The following is a 27,278-nucleotide window of genomic DNA, read 5'->3' as shown; positions in this document are numbered from 1 at the left end:
TCCATAAGGAGGTGTTCAAAGAGCAGAGAGATTCATTGACCAAGTGGAAGAAGATGAACTTGTCAAGGTGAATTCCCTCCTGTCCCTTTTCGCCATTCTGAATTAGCTACCAGGTGAACTTGTATCTGAGCCCTGCGCAAGAGAAAGGTATGACAGTGTTGAAGAGGAAAGTGTTTGGTATAAGGGACACATCTGAACTTTGGCCAGTTCCATCCTGTGTTCAGTAGTGGTGTTGGAGATACATATAATTTTGCATTCTTCAGCAGTGTTGAGTATAACTTTTTCTGCCATTCCAGATGGGATGGGATGGGGAGTGCCTCCACAGGTGGGTGATGACCTAGCCTCAATTAGTCTTGTCTTTATCACCTTTTGGATGAAATACAGTAGCCCAGTAGACAGGTGTGGAGGCTTCAGTCCTCAAGGCAAACATCATGGACCAAAAATATTATACCATGTCTCCTCAGCAGCATGTGGTGCCATGAGCACATTCTTAGTTCTTTAAGCTGAGATTTCCCAGATAACTTCAAATCAAATTCAAGACTCCAGTTCTTTTCTCCATGGTCTAGTCCATGCATATGGAAAAGGCAGCTACATGTCTGAAGTGAACACTGCTGTCTGGGGTACTGTTGAGCATAAATGGATTTTCCACAATAAAGGCAAATCTTTCCTGTAGTGAAGAGAGTTTTTTCTTAAAGGCTGTGCTAAGGTACTGGATTAACCTCCCCTCCTCCCCCCTTTTCCCAATTTCCAGCAACTAAAAAACATCAAAAAGTTCAGTACTCTCTGTTCCAAGTGCAAGGTTCATGTTAGTTGACCTTGCCTTCAGCATTGTAAATAACCAGAAATGTTCATCTGTAAAGAAGTAGAGCAAAACCAGCCTTGCAGCAAAACCCCATTGTGTGGAAGCAGTTGCAGCATGGGCTTCTTGTCCCAAGTAGAGGATACAGGAGATGATGTGGCCTGTGTTAGTCATGCCACTTAATGCACTAGTAGAAAACTCTCAAATAATGATTTGATTGAGTGACCTTCCATAGGATGCTCTCGATCAGAGATTCTCCCAAACTTTTATATGCCCAGCTTGATACTGTATCCATTAGCTTCAAAGTGAAAAATCCACAAATACTGCCAGCTGCCAGTTTAAATACTCCTTTGAGTCTTTCCACAGTGGAATCTGCACCACTATGCACTTAATTTCATCTACAGCCATTTACAATTTATTGGGTTGCTGTATAGTCATAAAGACCTCTAAATCTTGTCAATTTTCCACGGACTATATTGTTTTGTACTACTTTTTTTAAAGGGACAACTTAAAAAAAGAAAGCAACTGACAGACAGCTTCTAAATTTGGTCTTTGTGGAGTGCTCAGGAATTACTTCTGTATGTGTAACTTTTGCTATATTTATCAAGAGGAAATCCTGAGGATGTATTAAACTACAAAGTTGAAGAATTATTTGAGTTTTGCATGCTTGAGGCTCTCCTTTCTCCCTGAAGAATTATTTTAGGCTATCTGATATCAAATCACCCTTTTCCGCTGGCTCTCCTTTCTCCCTGAAGACTTATTTTAGGCTATCTGATATCAAATCACCCTTTTCCACTTGCTAGGGAGAGAATTCTGCTTTACTTCCCTTGCTGGGATCAGCTTTCTGTATTTAGAAGAGGGATTTTGTATTTACTGGTACAAAGGCTTCTGTACCTGTGAAGTGTGGAAATAGGCCCCCCTTTATGACAACCTGATGTCTTTTCTGGTGCAGAATAAGTATGTCTTTTTCCGGTTGCCGAGAAAAAGGTGGTTTCTATGGAAGCTGGAGTAACTTGGAGTTTCTTTGTCAGACTAGCAAGTAGGATAGTTAAGAGAGTTTTTAACTTAGTAACCTTCTTGAAGTTACTTGCTATATTGTTTGCCAATAGCTAGGAGGAATTTTCTTTAAATACTATTCCCTTTTTTGCTTTTGTTTTCCTACTTTCTCCTGTTCTCTTCCAAGAATAATATTGAGCTTTGCCATACAGCTTACCTCTGACCTAGAGGGAACGCGTTTTGTGCTGCCCAGGAGTTGTGATCCCATTAATACTGTCTTATAGCAGTGTTGAGAGAAGCTTGTTTCTCTGATACTTTGGGGCTAGTTGTGTCAATATGCAGTGTACCCTATCAGGTAGATTGGTTTATCACTGTAGTTTGGGAACTAACTTTTCACTGGGAAAAAGTCCTTCCCCTGCTCTTATTTTCCTATTGCTGTTTTGGAAGGAAAGTATTGGAGATACTTGACCTTTCAGTGTCTGCAACTCACCTTCTTGTATATAATCCTTTGAACCCACTGGGGAGGATACCATGCCTTCTTGGTGTTTAGTGACCTTGGGTGTAAGTTTTTCAAATGAAGAATACAGAGTTTTGTGCCACAAACACAAATTCTAGCCTCCTTCTATTTCAGCTTTGGGTTTTTTAAGGGTTCTGCATTGGTGATGGTATTTCACAGCACCACAAAGATAATCTTGGAAAGCACCATCTGGATTGTCTTGAGCAACGCTGGGAGGGCAGGCAGTGGTACCACATGTGCCTGTTGCTGCAACCTTTGGTTGTGAAACACGTGAACCCAGATGCTGTTAGGAACAGGAGACTTGGTGTAGGCTGGCCTGGTGGGGTTCCCGTGTTTCTGAAGAACGCATTCTAAAAATAGAAGTGTAGAACTTGCTTTTCATGCCATGTCTTATTAGTGAAATTTTGAAAGCTGTCAGTACCATTTTCAGACTCGTATCATCCGTCCCTGACAAGAAAGAAATCTAACAGACATAAATGACAGCCACTGCCAGCCTACCCTAGTTCTCCCAAGATTGCCTGTGACGGTGGGAAACTTTTCTGATAAATGTTGGTAGTGTAGATGAGACCAAAGGGTTTTGTGTCTATTTAGCCTTTCTAAAAATTCTTCAGTGCGCTGATGGGATAGCAGTCACTCAAAGGAAGACTTCCTTTGCTTGGCTTGATTGACCAGAGTCATTCTGTGGGAAAGGATGCTAACTTATTCTAAACTGAAGGTGACCCTTGCCTTTTTGTGAGCAATAAAGACATAATAGAGGCCCAGTTAGGGTTCAGCGGAACCCCCACAGCCATCTGCACACTTCATTGGCAGAAGTGGCTTTCACTTGAACTTGCATTTGACAAGTGTTTTCTGTCTCTTTCTCATTCAGAAGGGTCCTTCAAAGCCAAGTAATTGAAATGCTCTCACCCCTTGCTCCTTTTCCTCCTTCCCCCAGACTTGCTTAAATTGCAGGGCAACTGGTATTCAGTGTTAATGAGTACAAATGCATGCGCTTCCAAAGCTTACACTTTTTTTCCTTCCCATAGGGAAGTTTCTAAACTGCCCCCCCTCTTTTCCACACTCTCCAGCACCAGCTTCATAAAGGAAATGTTGGGGGGAAAAAAAGTGTTTCTGTTGCATTGCTGTTTCTCCCCACCGCCCCCCCCCTTTTTTTTTTTTTTTTTATCGGGCTGGACTTTTTTAAATGAAACACAAATCAGGTCTCTGGAATAAAAGGTTGTGAGTATGCCTTGTGGCATTTGGAATGAGACTATTCACTGCCTGAATGACTATAAATAGAAAGCAAGGAGCTGCGTATTTCTCAGTTCAGACTCCCTGCAAAGAAGCGCCCTTCCCAGTTAAAGGGTGACTTTTTGAAAGAAACCTTGTTCCTTGTGCTGAATTGAATTGCTCCAGGAATTCTTCTCCTTGCAGCTTGCATAAAGAAGCATTAATCTCTAATTTATTTCTCCTTTTAAAAGGCGGTATCCTCCATCATAAATGTATATTCTTAGTCATGTCGCCAGATATGCCTGTCTTGTCTGTACAGAGTTGCGTGTAAAAAAATTTCTGAGCGCAGAACAAACATTGTTCTCGGAAATTTTTGCGCCTGAAAGCTTTCTTTTTGGCTCTGGGCCAGCTGTCGGCTCCCTTTTTATCTGGTATTCATTCTTCAGTGAGAAGGCTAAATTAGCAGCACTCAGGTCTTTTGGGTTTTTTTATAGGAATCGAGGAAAAGAATGGGAATTGTGATTGATTTTTGTAATAAAAGATTTGATTCTCCCAACACACTTGTGATGTTGCCGACGGTAAGAACCCCAATAGCTTACTGTTGCAGTTCTGCAGACAATTTGTTTGGCTGATTTGGCTGTTAAAAATTGCTCATAAATCTCCCGTGTTGTGCAGTTATGCAAATTTAGTGCAATAATTTTTCTTCCTCCTTCCCTCTTCAGAAGGACTTTAGTATTAAAGAAAGAAGCATAGTAAATGTGAGGAAAATGTTTGATGGGTTTGTGAGCTGGCAATGTAAAAGATCCTAGCACTTGAGCTGTTGGATTGGCTTTTTCCTCTTTTTTCCCCTTTTTTTTCCTTTTGCCTTTTTTTTCCTTTTTTCCCTCTCTCTCTTCCTCTTCCCCCCCTTCCCCTTTTTCCTTCCTAACACAGTGGTGTTTGTGTGGTGTTATTCTGAAAGCTGCTTCTAATTTTCTCCTCGGACCTTTTGTTTCACCTTTTTTTCTGCCCTCAAAAAACTAGCAAGGGCAGCCTTCTTCATAGACTCTTCTTTTCCCTGTTCATAGTTTTTAAAGAATGGGTCTGTAGATTTGTTGCATTGCTCTTTCCGTTACTGATGGATTCCTAGTTGTGTGGGTTGTGGGTTTTTTGTTTGTTTAACAGAGGAATTAAAAGGTTGACAAATACCCACCTTAATTTTTTAAAGCTTATCCTGTGCATGGTTTGCAGTGTTTTTTTGCATTAGTACTAATGCAAAAATGAGAGCAGCAGCGAACGGGCAGGAAATAAAGGGAATAATATGAGGTTGCTGTTCATATTTCTAATAAAAGGGGGGGAAAAGCAGGAAAAAAAAAAAGTGCTCTTCGGCAAGCCCAGGGAAAGCAGATTTTAAGAGGTCATCAAGCAGGCTAAGGAGAAAAGAGATTCTACAATACTTAATTTCTTTGTAGTTTTCTAAATTTTAATTTTCTTAGCTTAAAACTGATGGTCAGCGTCACTCAATAGGATTTTTCATAGCTGGACACGTGAATAACAAACTTTATAGAGAAATGTATTCAAGTTGGTCATTTTCTTATCTTGATCCTGACTATTGAGACATCTTGATTATCCTTGTCATTTTACATTTTGTCTGCATGCTGGTTTCTGTCTGGGGCACCGTATGTTTTCCTTGTCACCTTTATTGTGTGGCTGACTTCACCTATGATGGGCCCCAGCTGTCCTTTCCCATTTGCAGCTAGTGTAGGTATTTCTGTCACCTTTTCCATTTCCCTCGGGAGCCTCTTGTGAGCCATTGTACAAGTACATTGGACTCTTTTTCGTCTTGCCTTGCCTCTAGTGACTTCTGTCCAACATTTAAAGTCACTTGTCGGGTGTCAGCTGCCATCCACTCACAGTTGTAAAATTTGCCTGCTACTATTCCCACCTTAGCTCATATTTTTACAGTAATTTTTTTCCTGCCTCTTAATTTGAAGTGACTTTGCTTCATGGGATGTTTTACCTTTATAAATCTCCTTAAGCAGAGCTCTTAGTTTAGAAAGACAAGCAATTGCTCAGATTATTTTTTGCCAGTTATTCATCTGAGTTGCCTTTGAGTTCTTCACTTAAAGTTACTTTCTAGCTAAAAAAAAAACACGTGCAGTTTTTCTTAGATCAAATATTGCATCGGCTTATTTTTAATTGTGTTGCCCACTAGTTCATGATTATATGAAGTTTTGGATCATGTGCTTTTTTAACTTATCAGTAAGATCTATTTATATGTAATGTTTATATATTTATAAAATATGTATATTTAATAATTATGTATGTATACCTGTTGAAAAGTAAAACGTTATGATTTGTAAAATGGGTGGCAAGCACAGAGTGCACCTTTCTGCTATCTGTGGGTCTGGTTTTATTCCTTGTTAAAATACCAAACATTTTTGGCAAATTTAAGGCAAGAAGAAACTTTTCAGGAAGGACATCATTAGAACCTAGGTAGTTGCTTCTAACATAAAACTCACCTCCTTTCTGTCTTACGTATTATTAACATTTTAGTCTTACTTTGAACGCCTGAAAACCCCATTGCTGTCACCTAGCAGATAAAGCACAAGAGAGCCCCTCTGCTTTAGAAACCACTAGTCATGAAAGCTGTGTCCTTGGGGAGAAGGCAGGTGCGATCTGTCTCTAGGAGAGCAGAACTGGTTTGGTTTTTTCCCTCCCCTGGGGTTTTTCCTTATCAAGCTGGTTAAAGCAGCAAGGTTGTAGACCCCGCTACCCTGTTGTCACCTTCCATTCCTTTCATGAGTCCTGGTTAGCCCCAAGCAGTTAGCATAGATCTACGTGAGGAAAGTCCCCACTCAACCCCCTTGTCTCTTGAAAACATCTCAGAATGGATCTTCAATTTATCAGATAATCAGTAAGAATTAATGAACTCAATGCATCAATTTCACCAATGTCTATGGTGAAAGGTCTGGTTTGGTTTGAGGCCTCCCTCCCCTTACTCAGATAGCAATAAGGAGGGTTTTACAAATTGTGCTCAAAGAGTGCGGATAGTCAATCTTATAGGTTACTTCCTCAGGTTCCTCTCTGCTCTTGTCATATGAGGTTTTCCTAACGCAGAAGCAATGGATGTTTAAGTCTCATTCAAATTCTGTGCTATCTGTGAACAATAATAGCTATGTAATTGCCTTCTTCAGTGATGTAAGGTATAAATACTTTACATTGCTTTTACTTTACTACTGCATTTACTGGATTCTTCTCTATGTTCCTTTGTTTTTTTCTTTGCTTTACTTTTCTTCAGTCTAACCTCAAGAGGTAGCATTATTGTTAACTCCCATAGCTCAGGGCTGGAGCTGCATGCCTGTAGGAGTCAGGACGTTTCTGTGTCTCATGTATAACTGAGAAGACCTATTCACCTTGGCTGCATCTGGACACATGACACTGAATCAGTGGTCTGAGGTGATGCTGAAAATCCTTTCTTAATAGGTACTTGGTGTACCTTGTGTGTATGTGCAGAGTCATAAGGATCTGGGGTTAGGAAGGATTATTCTCTAGCATATTCTCTAGAATTTGCTGTCCAGCCTGATATGTGATCCTCTTACCATTGTGTAGAAGTGGGAGCCATGTGTCTTTGTAGCTATATTGGTGTCATCCACTTTGGCTGTGGCATGCTGATTAGTCATCTTCATTGCAACTAGAGGGAGCTCAGTATGCAGAAATGTGTATGAATTTAAGTGGACCCTGTTTTCTTAAATGGTTTTGAGATTGAAGTCTATGAACCATTTAATGAGTTGGTGATTTTAGGAGTCTGTGTGTGGTTTTTTTTCTTTGGAAGGCAACACAGTTATGGGTTTTTTTGGCAAAAAATAGTTCTCTGCTTTCCACTGATAAACGGTGTCATCATATAGCAGCACAGGATAATCTACATATTCCCTGTTCTCATTGTGTAACTGTTTCTGAACACTGGAGTTGCTGGTGCAGATTCATACTCACTGGAAATAACACAACTACCCATGTCTGTTGTCAGAACAGAATATTAATGGGTGGCATATTATTAAATCAAATTAATAAAAAGGCTTAAAAGAGAAGCTGCAATCAGCAGCTAAATGTAGAGCCAGTACTACGTACATGTAGCAACATGAAGCAGGACCTGGACTGAAGGCACAGAAATGCATCTTTGTTAAAGTGTAAATGAAATATTTGTCATGAGCATTAAAAAGAGAATTGCTTGGATTTGCTTGCACAGCTCCCACAAAAATAATGTTAACTTAAGCAAATTTTCAACACCCAACTTGTCACTACCTGTGACAGCTTGTGTAGAGATCACTGCAGCTGGGAAATCTCGTGCCTGTGACTTTATGCTTAGATTGGAAGTTATTCCTGAAGACCGTGCAGTGCTTCAAAGATACCATTTTTGCTAGTCCAAACTGATACAAGAGATGACTTTGCCCTGCTGAACTCCTACTCTAAAATGACAAGGCCCAGCCAAAGGTGTGATGTACGTTAGCGATTCGGAAGTGTTGGGTGCAAGAAGAATGAGCAATTAATGCCAGGTTCCATGGGGAATCTGAGAGGTGACTGAGGTCAGAACCATGACATTCAGAAGATTCTTCCAGAGTAGTAATTACAAAACTCCTGGGTTTGGGTTTGTTTTTTTTCTTAAAGGCTGGTTGTGTTCTGATGGCCCAGCAGAGGTTTAATAAGGCCCAGCCTCGGGTTTGCTCCCCTAGGGAGATACTGTAGTTTGCAGCAACTTTTCAAGAGCATCCTCTGACGCAGTGATACACAAGTACTTTCCTTTCAGAGAAGGATTAAACTTTGCGCCACCCACTTCTAGGAAGTTGAAGAGCTCTTGGAGGTAGGGAGCATCTTTGCCCTTCATGTTGTAGATAATTAAATTGAGACATGTTTCAGTTATGTGAGGTGCCTGGAGGTGGTTAGATTTGGGACTTGGGCCAGGTCTGAGAGCTGGGAAGGTTAGGAGTGTGGAAGAAGTCATGCCCCTCAGCCTATGCTAGAGCTGGGAAGGTCATTTGCTCAGAGTGCTTATGTCATCCAGAGAGTGCCAGCACTCCTTCCTTTGGTATGAGATGTTCCCCTGCGAGTGGGCGTTTCTGGCAGAGTTGTACTGGGGAAATCTTCCACCATAAAGTAGATGCCCGGGGGACAAAAGTAGGTGGTACTTGTACTGACTTGCTGCAAGACCTTGGGTTGGGTGTTTTAGTATCGTGTGCCCCTGCAGTAGAGGAAGGTTAGTGTTTTCCAGCTTGTTGAAGCCTTACTAATTTAAGGTTTGTGAAATGCTACATAAATGCAAACTTAATGATGCCAGGAAATGGGGAGATTCAAGGCATCTTTGTGGAGTGCCACTGCGTCTCCTTTGGCCCCTGCTCTTTCCTCCCTATGTATTGTCTTACGCTTTTAATGTTCTGATCTCATGAATCCACCTTCAGGGATTCAGTAGCAGACCAAATGTCAAAATTGTTCTTGGTACAAGCATTTGCCTTTTGTCTTGTTTTATCAACAGGCTTCTGGCATGGCCGTACAGGCAGCAAGAGGAATGTCTTCTCCTTGTCTTTGACACTTTGCATTCATGGCATTATGGAATGTGGGTATGGAGACTTTGTATGGTGCTTAGGCATTAACAGGATCTCCTTTTGGTGTGAGCTTAACACCCTCACAACAGTTCTACCTTGTCTGTCACCTGGTTGTTCCTGCTATGGAGACAGTTCACAGGGAGGAGGAATCCCATTTGTTCCACGCAACCAGTGCACTTGATGCCACCCTTGTGCAGTCAAGAGCTTCTTACCTGTTTTTTTTCTTGTTTTCTGAGATGGGAAGGATCTACAAGAGAACTAGCCGTTTTTTCCTTCATTTTCATAGTTACCAGTAACCTGTTGATTGTGCTACAATGTATGGAAATCGATGCTAGCTGTTACTTACCCTTTCTAAGAACAAAGTAAAGGTTGCATCAGTTTGTGCCTTCATTATCTATTTCCTGGCTTTTGAAAGTTTGAACTTGTGATTATAATAGGGCACCTGATAGCACAGGACAGCTTTGTCAATGCAAAGTTAAAGTTGTTTTTGTTGGTGAATATCCCAGCTTGCTTAGATCTTGTGAAAACACACAGCAAATGGTTCTCAAAAGAGAAAAGCTTGCCAGTGAGGTTTGGGAAGGGGAGGATGGGCTGAGATCAAAGATAATTTGCTGCTACAGACTGATAATAAGACACAAATAATTTGGTTTTGGAGCAACAGACTTAAGTTCTTAAACATGTCAGATCAGTCCGGTCTCCAAAGTGGAGGGGGATACCTCATGCTATGAATGAATGCTGGAATAGTTGAGAGAATTTCTTTTTCTCCAAATTAAACTTGGTACAAATGCGCTTTGGTTTTCAGTGTTTACATGCTGAAACATTTGGAGGAGAGGCATAGATAGAGTGAAGAGGTCCTATGCATCTATATACTTTATTAACATCTGACAAGTTTATGTCAGCAGATGAGGCTCAGTTTATTCTGATAACATCCAGGTCTTTGCCCTTCTTTGAGTTTCTGAGCAACTAATCCATTGGTGAATCAACTTGAGAACTTCTGTCTTTTTCAGCCTTGATGCTTTAAAGTAAATGGACTCGAGCTTCTCCATTAGAGACCCTAGCAAAGAGTGAAATGAAATTCATTTCAATAAGTTCTTAGATTTCTTCTGCTTTGGAGAGGTGAGTACTAGACAAGCCAAAAGCATGTCGCTTGTCAGCTTCTCACCCTGGTATCTTTCCAAATAAGTGGATGAAAGTTTTCACCCTAGCTTTTTGCAAGTATTTTTTTTCTCCATGTTGCAGCTGCTTTTGACAGTTCCTTAGAGAACCAACTGAGTGGGCAGTGCCAGCTGTTCACGGTCAAGGGGTAGTCTAAGTCTCTTGTGTTGAATATACAGTTGGAACTCGCACATTGGCATTAAGATACAGGCAGTGGGAGGTCACGGAGAGTCTCCTATTTCTGATCAAACCAGCTTCAGCTTCCTTTTTGAGAGGAACTTCCTTTGAGTATCTAATAGTTTACTATATAACAGCTGCATAGACCAGGCATTCCCAAAATTTCGAATATTTTGCATGTTGAAATGACCAATTCTTTTAAAAAAGGAATTGGGATTGGATGTACTGAACAAATTCACCACAGGCAGTGTTTGAGTAAATTAGTTGATTTTTTTTTTTTTTTTTTTTTAAACTCACAATCAGCATAACGTTGACAAATGTAAACACTGTGATCCCAATCAGGAAAATGCCTTATCCCTAATACAAACAAACAAACCAACCTTCCCTCTGTCCAGAGAAACCTCTCGGACAATAAGCCATCAAGTCTAAATACGGTCCCAAATTTAAACAGGAAACTGATATTTTTGTAGTTACAGTGGCTGCCTCCTCCCATGTCCTCAGGCTCAGAAAAAGCATATGTTTCCAATAGATGCACGGAACGGTTGTTATAAATGCTGTTCTTTCATGTCAACCCAGTAACTTGGAGTAGAAAATTGATTATTTTGGTCTGTTTAGATTACTCTCTCTGGTTTTCAGCCTTGTTAAATGAAATCAGGGGAGAGGTCTTCCATGAGTTTGTACCTCTGCTGACACACAGGGTTGTCTGCAACATCCTTGTGACCTGGCTTGTCATACTTGCTTGACAGTGAGCTGGGAACTAAGGCTCAGGCATGGCCTTAAGCCATTCTCTGTAGCAGGTAAAACCCTGTGTGCTCAGCTGGCGTTACCACAGTGCCAGGCATGCCAGACTGGGTGGGTGTCCATCTGTCCTTACCCTCTGCTCCAATGAGGTGCAGTGCCACCTCATCTTGTTCAGTTGGGTCACGTGAGAATGATACAGTTTAGTCCTTTCCAGCAGCAGTACTGGGAGATTTTATTCAGATGGGGTTTGCATTCCTTAAATAAATGAGCAATTGCAGCAACTTTCTTAGTGTCTAAAGAGTGCTCAGAATATGTACCATTCACTGGGTCAGTGAAAAACTCCAGTTTTCTCACACACCCATGAGTGAAGAGTGGAGTTCTGGTGGCCAGGAGCATCCAGGTTCTCCATGTATTACCTATGAGTCCCCTTCCTTCTGTAGTTCTGCAGTGAATCTGTTTTCAGAAGATGCTGAAAGGTCTGTAAAAGTGCCTTTTCTGCCAGATCTGAAGTGTTGTTACACTGTCACTCTCCTTCCCCTCCACTTTCACCATCGTAATTTTTTTCCACCAGAATACTATAATGATCATAAACAACTAAATTGGTCAAAACAAAACACTGAATAAATATGAAGAGACAAAGATGTACTCCCAAGCAGAAGTTTCATTCTGAAAAAGCAGCTCTGGAGTGTCCACAAAGTACTCTGAAAAGCTATTCTCCCATTGCAAGTGGTCAGATACTGTAATTTTAAAAGATCCTCATGTTAAAATTAAATGTTTAAATGAGGCTAATTTGTGAAACTGAAATGATAAAAGCCCCTGCAGCACTCTCAAAGTGACAACTGGGAGGTAAAACTTACTTTGGCAAGACAGATTCATTTTCCAGGCTTTCACACAGTAAGACCTGGTACTCAGGCTTTAATTTACATGTAAGTGAACTGCACCAGAAACTTCATTTAATAATGTGGGTTTTTTTTCCCCAAAACAGTCATCTCTATCTTGGGTACTAAGTACTTTACCTTGGAGATTATGAGATATCATTCTTCTGTATTGTAGAGGTACAGTTTCATTCTTGCTTCTGGCATAAATGCCTAATTTCAAGAGTGTAATAATTTGTACGTGGACTTTGAGCTTCTGAAGGGAGAAAAAAGTAGTGCTGTAGTTTGTGGTCTCGGCATTTGGAAGCAGGAGTAACAGGACCCATACATATTCCCCTGGTTAAATTTTTTGTATTCCTTTTAAAAACTTCTTCAGCCAAACCTTCCCCTCAACTTTGTTCTTTCTGCCCTCTTATGCCCTACCTGTCAGAGATGTGAAAATTATGGATCCTTATTTCTGGTAGTACCTGTGCTTTTCAAAATATGTGAGTGGCAGTGTCAATTTGGAGGCAGCAGTCGGTCGGTCCTGTGACTCTACTAGTGCCGCATTAACCACCCACGTGACGTACAGCAGTGTGTGGCAGTGTCCTGACTCAGTTTCCTTGCATGTAAGGTGGGGATAACTGATAGCTTTCTGTACAAAGTGTTTGGATCCCTGGATGGAAAGAACTATGAAAGGTGCTAAGCACTGTAGTTTGTGAGTAGAAAATTGACCTCTAGTTAGCCTCCCCCTTCTTCTAAGTATACACTGTATTTGTTTGATAGTGGAAATCTAATCCTTTGGGAAGCACAAATTTCTATAACAGCTCTGAAATGTATAAATAAAAACATGTTCCTCATTACAGACAACATCAAAGCAATCACAATATGGATTAAAATACATCCCCCCCCCGCCCCCACTCCTCCATGCTAATATGCAGCAATGCGGAGTTCAAATGAAGCCATTAGCAGTATCTCCAAGTATTTGGCAAAAGCAACCACACTTGTGTAGCTACAGGCAATGAAAGTCCCTACTACAAAAAGGGAGGGACAAGGGGAGTAGCCTGCATTGATCTAATTAGTCAATGAGGCACAAAGTATGTAAAATCTCATTATATATCACCAGTAAAATTTGGCTTGAGAAGTGAAGAACATGTAACTGATTTGTTCATGGGTGGGTTATTCATGTCCTTGAATCTTCCAACAGGAAACAGGATTTCTGAAAACATATTAGAAACAAACACATATGCACTTACATGCACACACATACAAATATATATGTATGTATGTATATATCTGTGTTTATACATATGCACACGCATACATGTAGCTAGATCCTGAAACTCTTTCTCAGCCCTTACTCAAGGTGTACTTTCATGAGAAAGTTCCTGATAGGGACAAAGTGAATTTATTTTTTTTAATTTATTTATTGCTAATGGAGACCGTGAATCTTGCTAATGCCAGTCACAGCCTGAAAACACAGTGTGTGGCTGTTCCAGTATTAGTAAATCCAGACGATGGGTTTGTCCCATTGCCCCAGGCAGTGCAGCTAATGCATGAAACAGCCCTTCTCCCTAAAGATCTGCTTAAAAATGGGCACTTAAAATGACTTTTTATAACTTGCCTTTTGCCCTTTTTTTTTAAGCCTTTCAGGGATTCAGGTTACATTTTTTAAAAATTTCTCTGAAACCCAGAACACTTGAAACATTTACATTATAATTTAAGCCAAGATTCCCACCCAGTCAGTGTCTCTTAAGAGCTGAACATTTAAGTAAAATGCAAAATATAAGTTACAAAAAAACCCCAAACAACAAAAAAACCCCACCACAACACCCAAGCAGCCACCCACCAAGCCCCAAAGCTAAATAGACAGAACAAAAGGGGAGAGGGAGAGACAGAGGCATTGAAATGAAGAGACTAGTTCAGTCTTGCAGATGGCCAGTAGCAGAAAAAAAGGAAGAAGTCTTCCCATTCTAGCATCCCATTTCTTCCATGCATGGAGTAAAACAGAAGGTTTGTGTTTCCAGAAATTTGTAGAATCAGAAGAAGGGATGGGATTTGGAGAAAGTGATGAGTGTTATCACTGCAGGTGCAATTAGTGATTCAGCACTTGTTTTAAGGTTCTTTAATAAATATTTAATGTTGGCTGTGTTCCAACCACATTCTGTTCTGTCCTTTCCTTTCCACCACTTCTCCATGCTGACAAGATCATTTGTTTAATCCCGTTCTTGAAGAAGTTGTTCCCATTCTTTAGCTTAGGTGTTAAAACCTGTGTTGACCTAGTCAAGTTCTTGTTTATCAGAACAAAGCAGGGGGTCATTCTTTTTCCTTGCTTGCTTTCTCAGCTTTCTAATGCATCTCTTAAATATGGGGAATTTGGATGTATCTTACATGCTTCCCCTTTTGTCCTTTATTTCTACCTACCCTGCTTCAATAAACAAACATCAAGTGTGGAACTGGTGTACCAGTGCACTGGGAAATCAGGATTTTTGTACCCTCTTTGGTAAGTGAAGACTAAGGCCAGAAACTTCCCCCAGTTACCATTTAATAGGTAGGTACAGCGATGATAATTTCTGTAACCTGCTACAAGACCTGAGGGCACATTAATGTCTTAGTAGCTGTGTATGCAGACATCCTGTGAAGCAGAAGAGGGAGTTATGCATGTTTAAAATGTGTTTCATCCCAATTTATGGAAGAACTCCTAGAGGAATTACGAACATTATGATTTCCCTGCTCCAGCTACATGACACTTACCTCCCTACCTACTCCGAGTGTCTCTCCTCTGTCTGAAGGAAGAAAAGCCTTCCAACATTACAGAGTACGTACAGCCTCCGTGTATATTGATCCTCATCCTTGTCCCTTAAAGATGGCCTTACCTTTCCCATCAGGTCAATAAACTATTTTCACAGAAGCAGCCCTTCTTTGTCCTGTTATGCAGCCCATTCTTCAGGAGATGGCATCTGCTGAAAGGCAGGTCCAGTAGGTCTGCTGATCCCCAAACTAGACAGAACTGCAGCTGCTTAGCATATGGCAGTCTGTCTTTGTGTCTTTATCTTCTCTGCCTCAGCCAGACGGGTAGGGTCATTTTTGTTGGTCACCTTGGCATCTGTCACTCTGGTTCTGCTTTGCTTCTCTCCCTTGAGCTCTGCTGGGACACAAATTCCACACAACTCCTCCTTTTACTCTGGCTGAGGAGGTAATGTGGATCCTGGTCATATCAGAAGTGATTTGGTGAAGAGGAGAAGGATCTTGTGGCTCTCAGAAGTCGAGGTGAGCACAGTTGGATCCCACAGTTCTGACTGGGTGTTGCTTGCAGTAAACTGGCAAAAACCCCCTCTTTCCTTCTCCCCAAAACTGGAAGCACCTATCTGCTGGTCCCTCTCGGAGACTGCAAACTAACCAGGTCCCATCTTGAGCTCTTCCTGAGCGGTGACCACAACTCGCCATGTTAGAATGGAATCTAGAAAACAACGAAACTGTGTTGCTGATGTTTAAATTTGAGCCTGGATCTGCAGAAAGAAAAAAAAATTATGCATCTGTGCCACTGACAATGGCACCAAACTACCCAGGGGTTATTGATGCTGCACAGCTACTTTGAGAATTCTCTGCTCTATGGGTAAGGACACACCAGAACATGGAGGAGCTGTAGTGCAAGATATTTACTATTTTCTGGGGCTAAATCTCTGGTCCTCAGTTGCCTTGTCTGATACCTGTGCCTATCTACAGATTATTTTCATGTGGCATGGGGCAGCCATATTTCAAATGCATTTATCAGCAGAACGCATCCAAGTGTCTGCTCACACACACAAGTATGGCTCTAATTATTCTTTGTTTCTGAACATACAAGCCAACTTCCTCTTTCCAAAATTCAGATGATTGAAATTAAATATCACAGTGGAAATTACTTATGCTGGTTTTTTAGTCTGTGTCAGAGTAGAAGTCTGTATTAGGTGGTCTTCGGCTTGCAACTTCCCATTGACATTGTTCTATCAGCAATGGTGAAGGCACTAGGAATGCCTCAGTGGAAAATATTGCATCAGGTAAACTTAACTGCTGGAAGGCTACATGATACGATGACTTTCTTCTTTTTAAAGGAAGGAATTCTGATGTTGATGTGTATCACTGTTAAAGCTCACATCAGGGATTAATTACAGATATTTGTTTTCTCTCTATGAACGGTGCTAAGCAGAACTATATCAAGATACAGCTGGCTGTAGGTTTTTCCTTCCCATGGGGTAGTGGAGGCCTTAGAAATTGTATTTTAGCCTTAGCTATTTAGAGAAGTGGGGTTTTGGGGGGGTTTTTTGGTCCCCAGAGAGCTTTCTGAATGGTTTGTCTGATTGGAGATTGCCTTCATGGCCACTTTACTGCAATTAGGGGTGTGGGGTTTTTTTGGTTTTGCAGCTGTTTGTTTTTATAGCTATTTCAGAGTGTTTTACAATGGAGTTGTAAACCACTACTGGTGAAATGGTGTGTAGAAATTAATCCCTTTCAGTTAATTATAAATAAATAATTATAAATAAATAAACAAACCCACAATAACCAGATGTGCAGGTGGACATCTCAGGACCTAGCTCTTTGATGATGCCAGTCTCATCCCTGAAACTCTTACATCCTTTCATTCTGTGCCTTCCACTGAATGGTACAGCAACTTTAAAGCCAGAAGTGCTGTGCAAGGTACAAGATCAAAAGGATAGCTGAAGCTAAAGCAGGAATGCTGAGCCCTTTTTGGAACAGGGGCAGAATGCTTCACAAGTGTTGGGGCTCTAAACTTTGAGCCAAAGTTTAAATCTAACTTTAGAAAAGAAGTTCAATATTTGTGTCCATGAAAACTGAAACCAGGTCTTTTTGCAGGCCTGCAAACTTGGGGGAGATTATAATGAAAACAAAAAACATTGGCAACTACTGAGGTTGCTAAATGAGAGATTAATACCATGTGGGGTTGGCAGAGATCTCTGGTAAAGGGTAGACAGGGTGTCTCCACAGCCCATTAGCGTATTTCAGCTGGTACTGGCAGCCTTATACCTAGAGGCCTGCAGGTGGCACGATTCCTGAGAGGTGGACCTCAGCCAGCGTTCTCTGGAGCTGGACTTGACCCTTGGGTGAGAGGCTGGAGGGAATGATTTATACATGTGGAGTATGAATGCAGCATAGCATCTCATTCTGAATAGCTGGTGTGCTTTTGCAGCAGACTTCTTAAATGAAAAGGCAGAAGGTAACTGAAACAGACTGTCTAGCCTTTTTATGAGCTGCTTTGTTTTAAAGTTGGCTGAAGGAATGAGTGGAATATTAGCTGTGGTATGTTGAGGAAGACTGCATCTTGACTAAACAACCAAAAAAGTAGCTCGGATACTCACCCAGTACAGTTTACGAAGAGAACATGGCAAATGCAACACCAAAATCAGATGTTACACTTTTTTTTTTTAAAGTATGTTTGTTCCCTTATAAAAATAGACCTCTTCTTAAAGGAGAAACACTTTTATGTTGTCCACAAGTTTATACTTAAAGGAGGTGCATAAGCCTGCAGATACTGGGGAAAATAAGTCCTGTAGTGCAGTGAACAGGGCACTGGGAGCCAGTGAAACCATGATCTTGTGTTAGGAAGCTCTCCTTCCCCCCCAGTCATGTGCTTTTTCTATAATTCGCATCACAGGGCAGCTAAGTCACTTGCTTTCATTAACCACAAGCTCTAGGAAGGGCAAACTTAGAGTATACAAGTGCTTTCCTAAATTTAATGTAAAATAAATGCAGGGGGATAGTGATATATCTGAGAAATATCTGTTAACTAGTAATCTGATTTCTGATCTTTCAAAAGCTGGGTCTGATACCCTTGTCTCAAACTAAGTCTCCTGAGCCCACGCAGTACTGAAATATGTTTGTTTTTCTCTATGGTACCAGTCTATTGTCATCAAGAGGTTTTTTCATCACAATCGCAAAATGACTTTTAGATCCAGGACATCCTTGGTGTGAAGTATCCTGCTAGTCTGACATGTGGCATGCAGGTTTGCCCAACTGCATCAACAATTCCTCAGTTTTTTTCTAATGTGATAAGGTGACTTTTTTAATTGAATGGAACCACATAGACCTGACAAAAAGGAAGTCTTGATTAAATCTGTGATAATACTGCAGAGGTTCTTCCTCTTCTACTACTAAATGGTTCAAGTGTATGAAAAGATGGAGGACTGTGAAGGGAAATAAGATTTCAGGAGTGAGTGTATCATCTATTATGGGATTATTATTTCAAATTATGCTTACAAACACTATCTAGAAAGATGCAGCTTCTGGCTACATATGGGGGACTTTACACCTATGAGTTGGTAATAACGTGTAGCAAAACCAAACAGAAAGAACATATTGTTAACAATACATATGTTTTAAACAATGCCCAGAAATATATCTGAAATCTAAGTTTACCTTATAAAACAAGGTTTTAAAAGATTAGTTTTTTTATGTAGAAGAAAAATTAGAAGTTCTGTAACTTAACTTACCAAGGTGCAGCTTTTTTTTAAATCTAATTAAATCAATCTAAAGAAAAAGCAGAGAATATTTTTTGTTGTTATGGTTGCTTGAGGCTTATTAACATAATTGCACCAAAACTGGGATTGAAGTTTCTTGTTTTATAACAGCATTGTGGTTCTCAGTTGCCACCACAGCTGGCGGATTGTCTGTTTGCAATGCATTCCATATGTGCTGGAGACCACAACGTGGAGGGAATTTACAGGGTACAAGATGGAGTGCAAATAATGGAGGTGGGAAGCACTCATCTCTGCTTATTTTTTAGAATCAAAAGGCTTCACAAAACAGCAGTCACACAGAATCACAGAATGGTTGAGGTGGGAAGGGACCTCTGGAGGTCGTCAAGTTCAGCCCCTGTGCTCAAGCAGGGCCACCTAGAACTGGTTGCCTAGGACCATGACTTTTTGGTTGCGCAGGACAAGATGACTTTGGAATATCTCCATCTCCAAGGGTGGAGACTCCACAGCCTCCCTGGGCAACCTGTGCCAGGGCTCGGTCCCCCTCACAGTAAAAAAAGTATTTCCTGATATTCAGAGGGAACCTCCTGTGTTTCAATCTGTGCCCATTGCCTCTGGTCCTGTCACTGGGTGCCACTGAAAAGAGCCTGACTCCACCTTTTTTACACTCTTCCTGCAGGTATTTACCTGCATTCATGAGATTTCCCCCTGAGCCTTCTCTTCTCCAGTCTAAACAGGCCCAGGTCTCTCAGCATTTTCTCATAAGAGAGATGCTCCAGTCTCTTAATCATCTTCCTAGTCCTTTGTTAGACTCACACCAACACGTCCACATCTCTTTTGTGCTGAGGAGCCCAGAACTGGACACAGTACTACAGGTGTAGCCTCACCAGTGCTGAGCAGAGGAGAAGCATCACCTCCCTTGACCTGCTGGCAACACTCCTCCTGAGGCAGCCCAGAATACCATTAGCTTTCTTTGCAGCAAGGGCACACTGCTGGCTCATATTCAACTTGGTGTCCACCAGGACCCCCAGGTCCTTTTCTGCCAAGCTGCTTTCCAGCTGGGTGGCCCCCAGCATATATAGGTGCTGTGGGTTTGTTTCTCCCCAGGTGCAGGACTTACAGTTCTCCTTGTTGAACTTTACCAAGTTCCTGTCAGCATGATTCTCCAGCCTTCATGTACAACCTTTGAATGAACATCCAAACACAATTTAATTACAGGTAAGGGATCACAGGATTGGCAGAAGGGCTTGAAGAAACTGCAGACATATGTTGGTACATACTTCGTAGAATTGTGTTTAATGTAACATGGGGCTGACCATGTCATTGACCTTATTGCAGAAAAGGATAAATGAAAAAGTAGTATTATGTGTGCTTCAAGTTCTGTGCGACTGTTTTGTCCACAGGTAATCAAGAAAAATATAAATATATGTTGTAGAGTGCATTACACCCGCAAAAATAAACTAGTGGTCAATATATATAGTTCTTTACCCTATTTGTATAATTTTAAGCGGTTGACAACACCCAGTTGTTTTGCAAGGCTGAAGCTGGAATGCCAGGAGAAGAGGGTGCCGTTCTTGTGCCTCAGAGTGGCTCACTCTTAGGTTTCCTTGCTACCTACAGCTTTAAAGTGTTTCTTCAGTTGAACTTGAGTCACAGAGGCCACAGGTCACCTGATAGCATATATCCTGGGTCAGGTAGGAGTGCCATCTTCCTCGTGCGTTATTGAAAGCACGCAACACTGCTGTAAATCCCTTATTATGGCAGCTGTGGGAAGACAGTGCATGTGGTATAAAACTGATACAAACCTAGCCCTTCAGTGCTTTCTGAGTAAAATTAGTGGAAAAAATTCATAAGAGCACTTTGCTTCAGGTGGCCATGGCATTTCTGATTTGGAGACAAAAGCCTTCAAACCAGATTTACACCAAATTGTTGAGATTGGTTTAAGTCAGGACTATAGCTGAGAGAGGACAGGAAAAGAAATTAGTTTTACCCTGAATCAAATCCTTGGTCTAGCTGACTGTACAGCCACAGAAATGGATATGCTGGCAGAGAAGGAAATGAGATGAGCTGCAAAAGCTGATGTGTAGGGAAGGTTCTTGGACCATCTCTTTCAGTGGCTTGAATTGATCATAAAGTTGCAGGTCTATTGTATAATAAAATTATAGCCTCAGCTTATGTTGATAGTGGTGAATAAGAGTCTTAAACCTTTACCTCTGGCTTCAATTTTCTCAAGTATGTGGAGCCAGGCATTCACCTGGGGGGAAAAAGACTTAAACCTTCTCATGGATACCTGTTGAACGACGCTGGCTTTTGTAGCTCTTACTGCAAAGCAAGAGGAGAATTGGATTGAAGAACTGTGTCCTAGGAAGCATATAAAATAGTTTTGCACTCGTAGCAACAAGAGCCGGGAGAATTAGTTTCTTGCCTTCACATACCTCTGAAAGAAGCGAGCAAAGGAAATTGGAAATCTTAATACACGTTTCTAGGGGTACTAACTTTAGAAGAAATAGTACCGTTTGAATTACCATACTTCAGTTTTTCTTGGCTGGAAAATGGTAAGATTTTTTTTTACACAAAAATATTTTCAGGAAAACATTCTTTGACTATGTAACTGTTTTCACAGAACCAGCTTTTAGATTCATTTTCCAGTAGAATGTGATTTCTTTATTATTTCTTTATTATTCTGTATTTCTGATATTAGATACCTGATTCCTAAGTGGACTGCTGTGAATACCCCTGCAACATCTTTTGGTTGTGCCATTGACCTCTTCTGAGCTGAGAATAGGCTTCTCTAATTCCTTGTTTAAAAAAATGAAAAAAAGGTTGTATTGCCTTCATTGTCTGTACTGAAATGAACTGCTGCTTTCTTTTTGAAGCTTTGGTTCAGGCAAGGCTGACATACCTAGGTTGGAACTGAACACAGGAGAGGTGAATTCTTCTGTGTTACTCAAGCAAGATCAGGAGTGATCCAGCCCTCCTTGTACAATGACTTAAATTATATTGTCCATCCCTCAGGATCAGATTAATGTTTTAGAATTCAAGGAACCAGCCTGGCAGTTAAATTAGCTGGGGATTTCTATGAAATGTTAGTAAACACTGTCATTTCCAATTAAAGCTAAACCCTAATATCATTCATCTTAATGGATGAGACCAGCGAAAGAAGCTGAGTTTAAAATGGCCTCGTGCTTGTCTGCCTTTTTGCAGTTTATAATTTATAGTATGTGAAATTTGACTATTTTAACAAGGTTAAAATAATTATCTGTAACATATATTGAATAAATTGCCTTTACGATTAAATTAAATTAGTATATTTTGTTTGCAAATTTAAGTATTTGTGGTTCAAATCCTTGTTCAGAAGTAACCTTATATTGGTGATTGTTTACTTTTTTTGTTTCAAAATAAATGCTTATTTCAGGAATTTCATGCAGAATTTTAGATTTTTTGTGTGTTTTCATAGGCAGCTTACCTTTAAGCTTTTTTTATTGTTTTCTGAAGTTCCAGCAGGTTTAAATAAAGCTTAAGCATGTGTTTCTGATTAATTTGTAAGCTTTCTGTAGGAATATTGGAAAGTACACCAATAATATGACTGCAAATATTTTTGTTTAATTTAGAATACATGCTTTTATGCTGCTTTCGGAAAAAAAAAAGGCAGTGTAATGCCATATATTCTTACAGATACTCACACAAATAAGTGCTGTAGTAGGGTTATGCCTTTATGTTACAGTAGCAGGTAAAACTTGCATCCAAGTTGAATGCTGTTGTGCTCACTGTTGTATGTGCATATCTTGTTTGGCAGAGTTCTTCCAAAGCCTTTACTGTTGTACAGTATTTGCATTTGTCTCCAATTCTCCCTTCCTTTCCACCTCTTACTTTTCTATCAATTGAAAGTATTATGAACCAGAAGTGTCACATCCAGTCTAGATGCAAACTCTGCCTACTACTAATGAGAGATGCAGCTTTGGGTTTGCATTAATCAATTCCAACTGTCTGTCTTCTTGTACTTGAGAGTCACATTGTTTGAAGAGGCATTAATAACATCTGGGCAAGGACAAGGGGGTGCAGCTGATTATCTCCTGTGGTCCCTGTCTTTTATTTGAGAGCGTGAGTACTGCTAAAATCATACTGGGGCTCAGGGGCAGAGAGGATTCTAATTTGGAGATTCTTCCCCTCCTAATTAGGATCAGAACGTAGGAAACACTTTGCTCAGATGATCATTTCCAGTCTTTCTTTCTAAGTCAACTTTTACTTCTTGTTCCTTTCAGGACTTCCTATTACATTATCGAGTTAGAACTTAAAAAAGGGCATCTGGGGTCAGGCTAAAGTCCATCTACTCATAGTATCAGACTCCAACAGTGAACCAAAACAGGTATCTGCAGAAGAGGAAAAGCTGGATATGCATACACTATTTACCTGAACTACTTTCTCATCTTTCAAATATTTTTAAGCTCAGGGGTTTTCCCTTGACATGGTAGGGCAACAATTGATCCATATAGTTTGGGTGCCTGAGAGCTAAGAGTTTAGTGATCAGCGTATTTCTGTCTTTGCCCTTTACCTGTACTAAAATCTACTGTTAGAGCAGTGTATTTGTGGCTCACCTGAAATGCTTTATTTTTTAATCTACTACTCCATCACTGTTGCTCTAGCTTGGGCTGCCATGGTTGCAGTTGCTTGTATGCTACACAAACAACTATTTTAGAAATAACCATCCTTCTGAAAACAAGCCCTCAAATCCAAAACCATAAAAATATAGCTACTGGTGTTTCAATGTCCTTTTCTTGTAAGCCCAGTCTCTTGTAATATCAGGTTTTCAGTTGTGCCAGCCTTCAGGGAGGGAAATACTGTCATTAATGAATTCTTTTAAAAAATTTATAGTTCAAATTCACATACATTTCCCTCCCCACCCCTTTAAAATTGAATCCTGATTTTCTGCTGAACCTTTCCAGGCTTAGAAGCATTGTGTTGCAATCTCTGTTTGGAAAGTTGAGGTTTTGCTCCAATCCAGTGTTTGCAAGGTCAAGGGAATACAGGGCAGAAAGATAAAACTTGGAATGCAAGCAGGTAGAATCCTTGCGTCCTCTCCAAGTTCAGGGTGAAAAAACTGTGCTCTTTTCCCCTGTCATCAGGCTCCTCACCTTTCACATATACTAACTGGAAAGTGAGCCTGGAGGTTTGGATTTTTGTTATTACAGGAGAGTGATTAGTGGGCAGATCACAGGTGAGAGCTGCTGTTGGGTCAGTTTTTATTGCTTGGCTTTGCAGACATGCCCTGTGGGTGACTCAGTCACATGCGCAGACTGTATGTTGCCCCTTTTACCTAGGATTGAGTGTCTTCAAATAGTGCTGGTTTCACATTAAATATCAGCTTTTGGGGCATTTGCATAGGAATAAGAGAGCACAAGCTTTATGATTTGTTTCTAATCAACTGTCAGCCCTTTAAGGTACAATTATAAACTATATAAACTATAAGTCTTCAATTATTTAATGTATGTATTATTTTAGAATATGTCCCCCAATTAATTTTAAGTATAAAATCACTCCTACTGTTTCCAATGGAAAGAAATCCTTTTGTTACCTAGTGAGGCACACTATAAAGACATACTTTTCTTGTGGGTCTACTACTTCCCTGAAGATGGTGTTAGACAAGTTCTTTGCATCTGTGCCTGCAGGCGGTCCCTGCCCTCCCTCTCTCACAGTGTGCTCCTGCTCTGTTCTGGCTGGCATAGCAGTCTGTGCAGCCACGTGGAAAACCAGAGCAGGGAACTGATCCAGCTGAAAAACAACCAGCTGAAAAGGTTTATATTTTTGTCTGATACGTTTTGTGCCACACAAGTAGTTGTGCTGACATGGCAAGAAGGTGAATAGGGGAATGAGGGGCCAGAGGCAAGGTGGCATCTGCTTGAACTGGCCTGAGCAGCACTGCCTGCGAAATTTTAAGCTGTGTTCTGAAAGATATATTAGCTTGGCTCCTTTCTTTGGTATTGAGAAGCAGTTTGAACAGACAAGGCAGGGTTCGGAAAAGAGGGAGAAATTTTATCCCTGTTATGCACATGGAGAAATAATATTTGGTGACTTACTTGAGGTTACGCACAGGGATCCATCTTTGTCTAGTATTTGAGCTGTAAAACCAAACCATCCTCCCGATACCTGAATTAACCGCTCTATTTTGAATAGAAGGGACTCATAGGGACTTTTCTTTTGGAGTGGAGTTGTTAATTATGATCTTAGACCAGCCTAATGAAGGCAGAGAAGCAGCATGCAAGTTTCAGTTGACGGTAGCTAACTTCCTGAAGACATTGTGTATGTTTGCTCTTCTCCTATCAGTAGATGCCAAATATACCTCTTTTAATTACTTATGCTGGGGTACAGGGAATCATACCCTAAAAGATCTGCCTTGTAAGCTAAAAGGTCATCCTAAATTTCTGCTAAACTCTTGACTCCACTATTTCATACTGTGGAGTTTGATCTACTCTCAGGAGCCTTCTACACATCTCTCACTCTCTGCTGATTAGGCCTAGGGCCTTGGATTGAAAATAAGCCGTGTGATATGGACTGAAGAATTTATATTCTCTTGAGTGAAACCAGCCCTGTATATGAGTGGTGGGGAGGCTATTTATTCATTTCTTTTTCTTCCAGTAAGTGGAAAATATTGCACATTAACCTCAGTTGAAAGGTTATTCCACCTGGCAAATGCTCTCACTTGCCTGAGCATGGGAAGGGAGGCACTGTGGTGTGGTGAATCCAGTGTTAGGTTGGCCCTTGAGTCTCTTGAGTTCTCAGTGTCACTTGATGATTCAAGGCAGCTTCTTTCTTATGCCTCTGTTCTCCTATCGGGAGAATAGGATGGTGCTATTTTCCTTTTTGTTAAAGTACACTGAGCTCATCTGGTGAAAAAGCTGTTTAAGAACTGGGGTGGAACACTTAGCTCATACAATTCTAAGACCTATGTGAAAAATGTAACATTCTGAGCAATTCAACTGATGGTCTGACATCCAGAGAGGGCTACTGAAGAGAGCAATGTGATGGAGCATCTTTCTGCATTACATTTACCCCCCAAGAGAGTTTGAGTTTTGGCTGCAGAAGTACTGGGACCCTCCCTATGCAACACCACAGAACACATTCTGTACCGCAGTCGTCGGAGACAGGGCTGTGTGGCACTTGGTTTCCTGTGGTGAACCTAATGGGCTGAGCTTCAGAACATCCTCTAAGGGTCTGTCTGTCCTGACAGGCTTTGGCCTGAGAAGGAAGGGTAGCTTTATTTGAAAACAGGTCAAGATTGTGCTGACCAAAAGTTATGTGTTTTGCCTTTTTAATCATTTGCAGGGACTGGAGACCATTCGGTAACTACATTTTGTTGATAAATTCTCTGAATGCTACCTTGCATAACTTACGAATACTAATAGTGTCTCAAATAAATATGACTGATAGTATTGCTTATCCCAAGTGACAGTGGAGTGCAGGCATCCTATCAAGGCAGGAGAAGTCTTGCCATGATCTGTTCTTCCAGCAGATGCATTTCAGCTGTGAGAGGGCTTGCATGTGTCAGAATTTGCTGTGCTGAGGTACCTGGCTTAGTTCTGCAGGAGCTAGCAATGTACTTGTGTTAGCACAGTATCTTAGCCTGGGCTCTGTACAGGTGTTGGTACTCCAGCTAACTGTGGACAACCTAGTTTAGGTTTCCGTGCATGGCTTTTATTTGAGCTTTGTTGACATGCAGCCCACATGGTGGTATGTAAGACTGGATTTGTTGGATTAGGCTAATGCAGTGTTTCTATAAACAGTACAAATAGGAGGGAATCATGGTCAGAATTTGCTGTTTACTTGGGCGAGGAGCCTTCATGAGATGAGGAACTGAATGAACATTTGTAGATACATGCAGGAGTCCTTAGACTTTAATTGCCTGCCTCCAAGTAGGCATTCTATGCCTGCTTCCTTTGGTTATATTTGTATGGGATTAGTATTTCATCTGTCTTCCTTTGACAGAAATATTTGTTTAATGAGAGAACTTTGATTCAATTTCTGAGGAATAACTAAGGGAGGTACATGAGACTTGGCCAATCCATTATCAAATGAGGAAAAAAGCATCCATTCTTCAAGGTGCAGTGCCATGAATAGATGGCCACGCCAACTAATCTAGGGTGTATTCTTTTAACCTTTGACTTGCCATGGAATTTCCATGTGTGACACTTCTGGTGACTTCAAGCATAAAGGATTCATTGTTTGTCTCTCTGAAGCACTGTGCGTGCCTATCACAGTATAAAGAATATGTGAAGAGTTACGAGTGGCTTCTGATAATTCCACTGGACAGGGATTGACTGCATGAGACCTAGCATTGTATGTAAAACAGAGATGGAAAGACCACAAGAGGGGGTCATGACTAGACCAGTGTTTCTCAATCAATTGTTCACTGACCTCTCATTGTCCGTAAGATAAAAGATGATTTTTAAAAAAATTTAAAATCCATGTATATTTGGGTAAGCAAACAAAAAGGAGGAAAATAGGAGTAGTAAATACTACATTTAGCTTAATTTTTATTTCATTGCAAGTTAATGTTAGCATGGTAACATTGGACAGGAGGCAAGTCTTTTCTTTGGAAAGGTTGACCAGCACTGATGCCACTTTCTACTTTAAGATCAAGTGTAACTGTTATTCTTGACATCCTTTTGACTTTTTAAGGAATTCTAGTTAGCTACTGAAATTGCTGATTTGATTTTGGGACTCAAAATTTTACCACAAATTTTTTCTCATATCAAGCTCATTATTTTATTTTTTTGTCTTTCCTTC

At 40.7% G+C, this 27,278-nt stretch overlaps 1 protein-coding gene across 3 annotated transcripts in view; it reads left to right on the top strand.

Annotated features, from left to right (window-relative positions):
• LRP5 (low density lipoprotein receptor-related protein 5) overlaps positions 1–27,278 on the top strand; it is a 163,910-nt gene that overhangs the window by 87,921 nt on the left and 48,711 nt on the right. The window contains exon 1 of one of the 3 annotated variants that reach the window (XM_010562537.1): positions 8,723–8,751. The exons of the other annotated variants lie outside the window; for them this stretch is intronic. The gene's annotated coding sequence lies outside the window, so the exon portion shown is untranslated. Of the gene's footprint in view, positions 1–8,722; positions 8,752–27,278 lie in introns of those variants that run through there. 3 annotated transcript variants of the gene reach the window in all.

This window comes from Haliaeetus leucocephalus, unplaced genomic scaffold (assembly GCF_000737465.1).
Source record: "Haliaeetus leucocephalus isolate CR32 unplaced genomic scaffold, Haliaeetus_leucocephalus-4.0 Scaffold161, whole genome shotgun sequence".
NCBI classification, from domain to species: domain Eukaryota; kingdom Metazoa; phylum Chordata; class Aves; order Accipitriformes; family Accipitridae; genus Haliaeetus; species Haliaeetus leucocephalus.
This window is presented reverse-complemented; position numbering and strand designations above follow the sequence as displayed.